The sequence below is a fragment of the Triturus cristatus genome, chromosome 4_2 (assembly GCF_964204655.1).
Source record: "Triturus cristatus chromosome 4_2, aTriCri1.1, whole genome shotgun sequence".
Lineage (NCBI taxonomy): Eukaryota > Metazoa > Chordata > Amphibia > Caudata > Salamandridae > Triturus > Triturus cristatus.
Window position 1 is genome coordinate 690586552 of NC_140586.1, and position 10592 is coordinate 690597143.

The window sequence follows — 10592 nt, forward strand, 5'->3', positions numbered from 1 at the left end:
AGGTCACTCTAAACCAGTTCTGCAGCCAGCTCCTCCCCTATTGGGATGGCAGCCCGCCCGGATGGAGGGGCATAAAAGGCCCCCGCCCAGGAGTCAGATAACATTTGCCTGTGACAGGGGAGGCCTCCTTGAAGATAATTCATTTCCTGGAAACAGCTCAGATGGTCAAACCACCAAAGCACAGAACACCTCCCCACTCCCTCGCCCTTTGTCCAGGGTCTGAGAGCAAGTTCACACCTTATCAAAGTGGCTATTGAGCTGCCTAGTGACGGCTGGACTCATGCACATGGGCATACAGAGGGATTAGGAAGAGAAAAAATTACTTTCTCAAAGTGCCTTTTCCAAATTTTGTATTAGAAATCCTACTTCATCAGCGAATTAGGCTCGTAATAAATACTTTAAAATGTTCAAGAATACAATTTGTAGTAGTTTCCTAGCCGTTGATAACACTATTTTATGTACTATTGTATCCCAGATGCTATCCTATGGATCAGTCAACCCTGTTACAGAAGAACTAGCTTTTAAATGCCATACATGCTATCTTCTTGGCAGTAAACCCTACTTAGTGGTGACTTATTATTATTTAAACATAAGGCTTAGGCTTAGCAAAAGTGGGTATTATTATAGGTCGAATTTGCAGCTTAACGCTACAAAGCCATGCTACAGTGGGAAGGCCTGAAGTAATGTTTAAAATGTTGATGTAGTTGATGGTACAATGGGGGCTTCAGTCCACTTGATACATTTAACTTAGAGGCCCTGGGTACACTTTTGCGCCATATACTAGGAACTTATAGGTAAGTAAAAAATTCTTATCAGAGGAATGCCAATATCATCCTGTTGAAGGGGGAGCGTACAGTGCACATATAAAGTCATATAGCCAGCAAAAGGGATAAGCCACACAAAAAACTGACATTTACAACAAGTGTGCTGTTCTTCTAAATTTCCAGTAATTTTTCATGTTTTTAATGTGCGGGTTAGTGATATTGGCAACACTGATACCAGCTGTGGCCCGTGCAGGTAAGAGGGGTGAGTCGGTGGGGATGGGTGGGGACGGATGGGGGGATTTCGCCGGAAGATGACGAGGGCAAACGTATTATTTATTTAATTTTCCCTCATTATCGCATGTCGAAATCTCCCCCACCCGGGCCCCAACTCCCCACCTCTCTAACCTGCACAGTCCGCAGTTGACTGATACTAAATTAGTAAAAGAGTTAATCCACATCTGCTCTCTAATGCAAACAGAACATCAAACCACTCATATTGCTGGCCACAAATAGAACCATGTTTTTGGTCTTCCCTTTCCTCTTAATGCACTTTAAGAGGCCCATTAGGATCCGCCCAAGATCCGTCCCCGCCCGCCACCTATTTCCCCCCCATATTACTATGGCGGGGGGGACCGCGGCAGACAGAAAGACCGTCCGCCGCTTTTCCGCCCAGTCAACAAGTCGACCGGGCGGAAAAGAGTTTATTATGGTGGCGGTGTCTGTGAGACACCGCCAGCCATATTACTATGGGCGTGGAAACATGCCTTTGCCGCCACGGAAAGGCATGCGGGAATTGCTTGCGGGGGCCCATCGTGGGCCCCCAGGGACTCTGGGGGGTGCACATGCATTTCAATAGACAACGTGGCAGGCACCGTGCGGTGCCTGTCACGTTGTGCATTGGAATGTTCGACATGCATGTTTAGCATTGCGGCGGGCGCATCCTAATTGCCCCCATGGGACCCCGGCCCTTATGGCGGGCGGTCCCTCGTCACATCGGGATGGCCGCCATCCTAATGGTGCCCTAAGTGTTTTTAGGGTTGATAAGATCACCATACTGTTGAATGTAATTTTCCTTTTTTTGATTTTAGAACAAATAAATCCTCCTTTTTCATCAGGAAATGGAATTGGAGGAGATTGGTCCTTACCCTTATTGTTCTACAACTTAACAATTATTTGAGGATTGACTTCGCTGTGCTTAATAGTTGCTGCTCAATACCACTCCACATTCTCAAGTATAGTAGATATGGTGGCTTCAGAGAAGAATAAAGGGGCATATCAACAAGGGCTTTATCTCTGCTTTTTTGGCTTTAAAAGCCAAAAAAGAAGAGATAAAACTAGCACCCTATCAACAACAGGGTGCTAACATGCAAATTGGCATGTTAGCACCCTTTTACTCTACGCTTCCCCTTGCATCTCTAATGAGATGCAAAGGAGGCGTTCCAGAGTAAAATAATAGGAGAAATGTCGCTAAGCGACATTTCTCCTATTATCAAGAATATCGCTAACCCTGTTAGAGACAAAAAAAGCAGTGCTAACCTCGGTTAACGCTGCTTTTTTACGTCTGGTATTTTTCTGACTTAGCCATGATATCCTATGGAAGGAGGATATCATGGCTAAGTTTGTCTGTCCCTATCAACAATCTAACGTGAGATTATCGCTGGGTTTCCAGCGATAATCTCACGTTAGCCACTTAGTGTGAGGATTTTTATCGCTATTGAGATAAGCGTTGCTAATAGCACGCTATCTCAGCGATAAAAATCAACGCTAGCCAGCAATAATTATCCTAGCGCTAAGTGCGCTTAGAGATAATTATCGCCGGTTGTTGTTGATATGCCCCAAAGTTTTTAAACACTCCTCAAAATCTTCCTGGTTTAACAAATACCTAACGAGTATAAAGAAATATAACAAGCTGAATATTTATGAAGAAAGTCTTCTGATTTTGCTTCCTAAACTATTTAGAAAAACATCTTGTTTGAATATAATATGGCCATTAAGAATGCTCAGTGGACGTATTTCTCTAATTAGATTTTTAAATCAAGCAACATGCAAAAGTTTTTTTTATGGTCAATTCATTGTTTATGCAGGTTTATACTGAGCTTTCCTTACTTAACAGGGTAAAACATAACATAACATAACATTTATTGTAACTGTAACAAATTGGGTTACTGGTTGAGGGGCTGAAACTCTACTCGCGCAGCAACTACAATCCTTGTCAGGATGAGGCACAAGCAAACCCCAAATTAACCGGGAAACATCCATTACCAAGCGGGCATTGCATCGCAATGCCTTTGCATCGCGGTTATTACAACGCATGTCGTTACAACTTGCGCTGGATGGCGCTCTAACCTAAGGAATAGTATGATTTACTATTCCAACACCTTCCCTACTGTACGTAGACTGGTTTTGGAATAGTAAATCATACTATTCCTAAGTCCAGCACCCTCTAGCTGTAACGATTTGCGTTGTAAAAACTGCAATGTAACGTTCCGCCTTCATTTTGATCGCGTTGTAACGTCACATATTCAAATTCACCTGTGTCCTACCCATGGTAGCTTGGCACAGAGTAGACAGGCTGAACCTAGAGGCAATGTGTAGAGTATTTGTTTATTAAAGTAAAAACACCACTCAAGAAATAAATACAATCAGTTGAACTGGAAATGTGCAATTTTTAAAATTTCTGTGAAAATAGTGCCAAAAAGCACAAACCACCAACTGTGGATATCTGGTCATTCAGGACTGGGACAAAGTCACAAATTCAGGCCAGCTGCAGTGGGGCGTGGGCTGACTACAAGGAGAGAAAAACTCTGCTGAATTCCGTGGAGTTCCGCGCGCAGGCAGACTATTGCTTGGCCACCCTTACATACTGCCTGCAGGGTTCGCGAGCGATGCCTCTCTACAGTGCACCCAGTTTGCGCGTAGTCTGCTAAGCACATATCTGCAGCTCCTTCGTACTGTATGTAGCCAACAGTTACAGCACCCTGCACATGTGCGTGTCTAAGCGAGAGAGGTGTCTGCAGCACTGCAGCAGTCCAGGCAACTCACCTTCTGCTCGCAGTCCAGTCTCCTGGGCATGCAGCCAGTGACACCGCTGGAATAACACCGTGGGTGCAGAGCACAAACTTCTTGTGGTGATGCAGGAAATATCAATTGGAAACCCTGTTAAGTAAGGAAAGCTCAGAATATACCTGCAGTGATTAGCAGCACTAACAACAGTGTAGCCAGCACAGACTGCAGTTATGCTCTCCAATTTCCTGCTTGAGACTTTTCACATACGGCTGAAAGCCCAGGAGGGTGCTGCCCGCCTCCTGCCAGCCCTGGCCAACTCCCACTACCTTTTGCTGGACACCATGATGAACCATTAAGCTGTGTGTGCTGAAGGAGCATTTTGCATGCTCAGTGCAAAGACTCCACTGCGCGTGTGCAAGGTATCAACAGACGTACCACTAAAGGAACTTGAAATCAACTTGTATAAAAGAGGATCATGATATGTTTTACAGTTGATGAAAAGCGAAAGCAATTTATACCAAAAACAATTCTCAAGAGTTTTTGTAGAAGTATGAATCAAAACTAAAGGGCAAGGTGGGGGAACATTCAGTAGAGGGAAGAGAAGGCTTGAGCCAGTGCAGTAGCAGGGCTCTGTGAAACTTGTGTGACATCGACAGTGAACTAATAATGAAAAAAGCAGCTCTGTGCCCAAACCAACCCAGCAGCCCCTCTACCAAATACATTACTGTAGAGAGAACTAGGCAGTGGCCTGGGGGGGGTCCTCCTTTAAAAACAAATGGTGTGTAGAAAGACTAGACTTTTATCTTTGGGAAGAGTCACTCATAATTCCTAGCTCCTTATATTAAAATACTGCTTGTTGAGTCCATGTACCCTGGTTGCACTGCACTGCCAGCACTATGCCCATTCTACTCTTCCTCATACACACGTCTGTGTCCATGAGCCAAGGCAGCTACCTGGACACCTCCTATTTGGATGTGGCCAAAGGGGCACTAGAGACTTTCATGAATGTATGGTACCTGGAGGGTGAGTGGAACCTGCCTTCAAGAAGGCAGCTGCCACTCGTACAAGCCATGAGACATAGGCTGGGGTGCTTCAAGTAGCCCTCTATCTTGTTTGATTTTATTCCTTTTGTCTCCCACAGCTGGGATACTGCCAGCAGAGGAGACAGGTCCGTGCTGGTCACTTTCGAGGAGCTACCTCTAGGTAATAAAGTAAACCTGCCATGGCCTGGCCCAGCTGGCTGTGTCAGTGGCTGCCAGTCGCTCCTCTGCCCCTCCACTGGAGAAGCCGGGGAGGTAGAGCAGGTAGCCCTGCACACAAACATGGCCATAATCTTGCTTTTCTCTGCTGTGCAGTAATGTACTGAGTCATTACACACCATTATAGACTCCTCCATTATAAAGCAGAATCCTTGGCTCATGTATAGGGGTGAGCACCGAGCACGCACCTGTAAACTGCTCCCTCAGTGGTTGGAGAAGTTTTGGTCAAACTCCATGCTCCAAACGGAGCACAGAGTAGCAAAACTCCATGAACTCCAACAGCGGAGCGGAATTTACAACCAACCCAACTTAATTGCAGAGTGTTTGCGAGGTCCCACTTTGAACATGCGTTGCGCAGCAGAAGAAATTTGGAGCTATCAAACTGCTATACAAGGTCCTGCATTGTCGAGGATCCCATTGACTAGGGCTTGAGATTTAAAGTCTGGCATCAAGGATGCATCATGCGGTCGAGGCAATGCATCTGTTCCAAAGTGCTGTGAGGCTGCAATGCAAGAACCTGCATCGTCATTGAGGCTACTGTCGACAAGAGGTCTGCAATGCAAGGGACAGTGTCTGTGGAGCTCCGCACAGTGGCAGTTCCGATGAAGGCTGCGTGGTTGATGCGGAATCCTTGCGCTGAGAGAATCCTCACACCAGAGTAGTTGTACCAGTTCTGCTCGGGTTTGTGCCACGTAGCAGAGGAGATACCTTTGTTCTGTTGGGTCCACAGATGGGTAGCAGAGCACCTTTAGGTGCACTTTCAAGGGCCCAGGACTGATGTGGCTCAGAGATGAGTTGTAGGTGTTGGGTTTAAGGCTGTTGGAGCCTTCTGTCCCGAGGCTTTAGTCAAGAGTCCAGCCAACTAGCCCTTGGGGTCACTGTGGGGTCCTGGCTTCAACAGATGCAGGCAGTTACTGAAACCAAGCTATCCCCAGCTGATTAGCCCATAACTCGGGCAAAACTGGTCCTGAATTGCTTGTGTTCCAGTTTAGGGAGGACCTGGCTTGGTAGTTTGGAGTAAACTGTGCCCATTGGAGCAGGACCAAGACTGATTTGCATATAGCTGGGTCCAAACTGAGGTGGCAAGGCGTGCAAAATAACAATGGACTAAGATGCAGCCCCAAGAAATGATCAGTGGCTGAGATTAACTCATGCATTCCCTCCATCAATTTTTTTGTATAACACAGCCATCATCCTTCAGGTCTCTTGATGCTAAATAGTAACAACTAAGCACTAAAGACTATCCAGAAGGACTCCCGAAAATTATGGAGTGGCACAAAGTCGCATTTAAGAGCTTCCCTCAAACAAAGATGGTCAGCAGTCAGCAGAAGGTTGCGAAGAAGCTAATTCCACAACTGTGGAGCCAATGATGAAAACAGTTTGTCACCTAAACAGGGTCTATGACATCTAAGAATAACTAGAGAGACAGAATTCACATAGTGAAGGGATCTAGAAGGTATATAGCTAACAAGTCTGTAAGAGATCTAATTCATCAAATACTTTATTTCGGCATATCTGCCATAAAGGTTTTCAAATTCTCAGCACACATACAAAAATCCATCGTTTGAAATATGTTTGCTCGATTGAATACTAACATTTAACAGTTTGCCTCTGAATAAATAATAATACAAAATATTTAAAAACAGGTCGTCTGGGATATTAAAGTGCATTACAAGATAAATGGTGCAAGTGTACAAGAATGGTACAGTCAATTGCCTACATCTAATTCAGAATCTTCCCATGTGGGGAGTGATGGGTGATACAGAGATTTTAAAATGCATATGGACAAGCATCCAATGTAATTTAAGAAGGATGGGTGATACGCAACAATGAATCTTTCACCATTTTTATAAATGTTTGAACTTAATTTTAAAATGCAGAAAACTTTATTAAATTGGTTTATAATTAAAATAAATTGGAACCATCTTTATATATTTGTTTAACATTAAATTATAATTAATTATACAGAATTTAATTAAATTTAACATTATTTCCTATAGGATTTTCATTTAAGTCACTGCCTCCATTATTAAATATGGGAGTATTTTGAAGTACCTGGGTTTGGCCATGTGTGGTGGCAGACTTACTACTTAGTAGTAAGTTATAGTTGTTAGTTAAGCTGCTCTTCTTTCTCAGGCGGTAGAGACATGTAAGTCTACACTTTTAAATACAATTTACACTCAAATTTTGAGAATAGCCAAAAGAGGTAAAGGGTCCGATCACAAGTTTGGCGGTCTCATCATTGTACTGCCACGGTGGCAGTCTCCCGCCTGCCGTTTAACAATTCATGCAGCCTGAACCGCCGACCAAGTTGACAAAGTGGTTCCCGCCTGTGGTGCAGAGGACTGCAATGTTGGCGATGTGTACTCGATCGCCTTCAGGGCCACAGCTTCCCACCGAGCCTATTGCGAAAACACAGGTGTAATAGTGGTCCCTTTTCGGCTGTACCCTGATGGCAGTAGGCAGTCGCTGTATGCTCTCAGCAAAGCACCAGAACATTGGCCATTGGATGGGTACAAAAACAACACAGCTGATGCCCATTGGCCAAGTGGACACACCTGCAAATCACACTATAAAACACACCCCATTAAAGACCACAATCCTTTGCCTTTCCACTGCAGGACATCAAGACAGACACCAAACATTTTTGGTGAGATAAGTCAACCCTATTTTTCCCCATCCCTTTTAGCATCCATTGGTGTTTATTTTTTTACATTGTCCTTCACTTTAATTTAGAGTTATGTTACATCAAAAGAATTTATGTTTTTCAAAGTCTGAGTGTTCAGTCATTGTGGATGAAATCATAACAGTAGAGCCACAGTTGTTTGGAGCCCAAATCCAACATACTTCACTCAGTAGGAAAAGGGAAAGGAGGTCCAGTATAGTTGTGAATGAAAAGAATGAATAGAGTGAATGCTGTCGGTACCACCCTGCTCACAAAGGAGGCAATTAGGAAGGGGTGGAATGACCTGCGGGGGAAGTTGCATTCCTTGGCCTCCAAGCAACACCTGGAGGCCCAGAAGACTGGCGATGGTCTACCCAGCACCCTATTACAACTGTTTCCCTGGGAGGAGAAGGTCTTGGCCATCCTGAATTCTGAAGGCTTGACAGGAATAGCTGGTGGAGTGGAGTCTGGTAAGTTAAATCTCACTAACAGTCACAAAACTTCAATGTCCTGTTTGCTCTCATCTCAGCGTTTGCTATTGTGCTGTGTATCTACTTTCTTAACATGCAATACAGTATTATAGGTATTAGATAGTCAGTGTTAATGTGTATTGTTGAATATAAGATCACACGTATCAATATCCATAACATGCCAAATGTTGCAATGATGTCTGTAAGTGTATTGCTATGAAAATTAAAATCAAGCACCCATGTTATGTGTGAATATGTAAATGTATGGTCCATTCTACCTGCATTTTGACAACAGGTATGTTACACAAACCATTTTGAAAGTGTAGGCTAGTAGAGTTTGAAATGCCCGCAACCACCATGAGGTCCCATTTCTGAAAACCTAAAGAAGATGCAATTCAGAATCTACATGCAATGCTCTACTCAGACATATGTCTGTCTACTTAGCTTTATTTTATGCTGGTCTCCTCAACTGAAGCTATTGATGGCATGAATAACACCATACCAAGTGTGTAGCTCAACTCAGTTGAGTAGAAGTGGCAGATGACCCGTTGACTCTGAATTGCTTACATGATGACTAATGCTAAATATACAACCAAGCTGTGTGTAGGCCTATATCGTACACAACTAGGCATTGGAATAGCACAATAAACATGTTACCTCCCCACTGTGTTGGTTTCAATGTTTGTGACATTTCATGTTTATTCCTTGTTCCAAAATGCAACATCTCAGGAAATCTAATGAACTCCCTAATTCAGGCACATGTATTTAATGTCTCCAAATGCCATGTTAACAAGTTCAATACCAATGAAATATATTACAACAGTCATTTTTATTTTTGTTTTTGCTAGGTTTCTATACACTATGCCACCAAACATTTGGACATAGATACCACACTTCCACCAACAACAATGTTCTCTATTTCACAACCGGTCTATCTGGCAGGGCACCTGGCCAGAGCTTGGCCACCAAACAGACTCCCACTCCAGCCCAGGATCAAGTTCTCAGTGATGACAACATTTCTTGAAATGAGGACATGGATGATATTCCCCACTGTGCCCACACCAACACTGCCCACCCCAGCTGAAACATCTCAGCCAACCTCAGTCCCCCAACCTGAGTACCTAGCACAGTTCCCAATATTGTGTGCCCCCCAGTCCTGGATCCTGAAGTGACAAACACCAGCCCACCTTGAAAGGATTCAGGACCCAGTGAGAGAGGGCACCCTAGACCAAGGGCACAAGTTCATGGGGATAGACCTCGTGGGAGGGATACTGTGGGCCCGTTGAGTGAGGCCGCTGGAGCTACCCACACCCAGGCTATCGACCAAGTCTTGGAAGCCTATCAGGACCCCCAATGCATGATGGGCCAGATACTGACTGAAATCCAGGAGATGAAGGAGCTGCAGAGGGACATACGCAATGAGATGGAAGTCCACAATTCCAACATGGCCTCCCTAATTGGGGTGCTGCAGTTCATTCACACAGCCCTGAGCAGAGCATTTCTACCACTATCTACCTCTTCCTATAATCCAACTACATCTGGCACATCTACATCTGCTGCTGCCACAGGAAGGGAGGACCTGTCAGAGGTGGAAACACTTGCAGACATCCCTGTCCTTATAGTTGCGGAATACCCCCCACATTAACAAGCATAGATGCCCACACAACTTTCCAGTAGGTGAGGATGGCCAGACCTTCACCACCAAGACAGCTCAATCATAATTTCCTTCAGTATATAACACATCCACTCTGTGAACTATTGCAAAGTACATTTACCTTTCTGATGGGAGTAGTATTATGGACATTGAATGTCAAACTATTTGGCCTCTACAACTATGGTTTAATTCACCATGGCCGACTTCTTAATTTTTTAATTTTCCTGTTTGTTTGTGCACAATGTTTATTTTCTCCTTGTTCACTTAAAATACACTACTCAGAAACTCATTGTCTGCTGCAGTGTATCTCACATCTAGCAATATATATATATATGTTCTCCCATCTGAATGGGGAAAACATCTGCTTATGTAACCATGGATATGTTGCATGTGCACTATGTTTATCTCAGGATCACAACCACATTACACCAATACACACCTTCAAGTGTATTGTCTCATAACATCTTTATTTCATTGTTCCAGCAATAGGCTGACATTATGTCAGAAACATAGCAAATCATACATGACTCAAATATTGTGTGTTAGTGATCACATTTTCAGGTGCAGACCTTCACAACATGGAAGGAGGGGATACATGAGACAATTCATATTGAAGAAGCAGATATAATTGGACTATGTCATCAGCTGCAGCCACATAGCCTTCCTCACAAATGGAATCCCACATCACTAACATCAATAAACATGGCAGTATAACATTTTCTGAACACAGGACCATTCCAATGCTGTGTAGCAACATCTGGTGGAATGTCACAA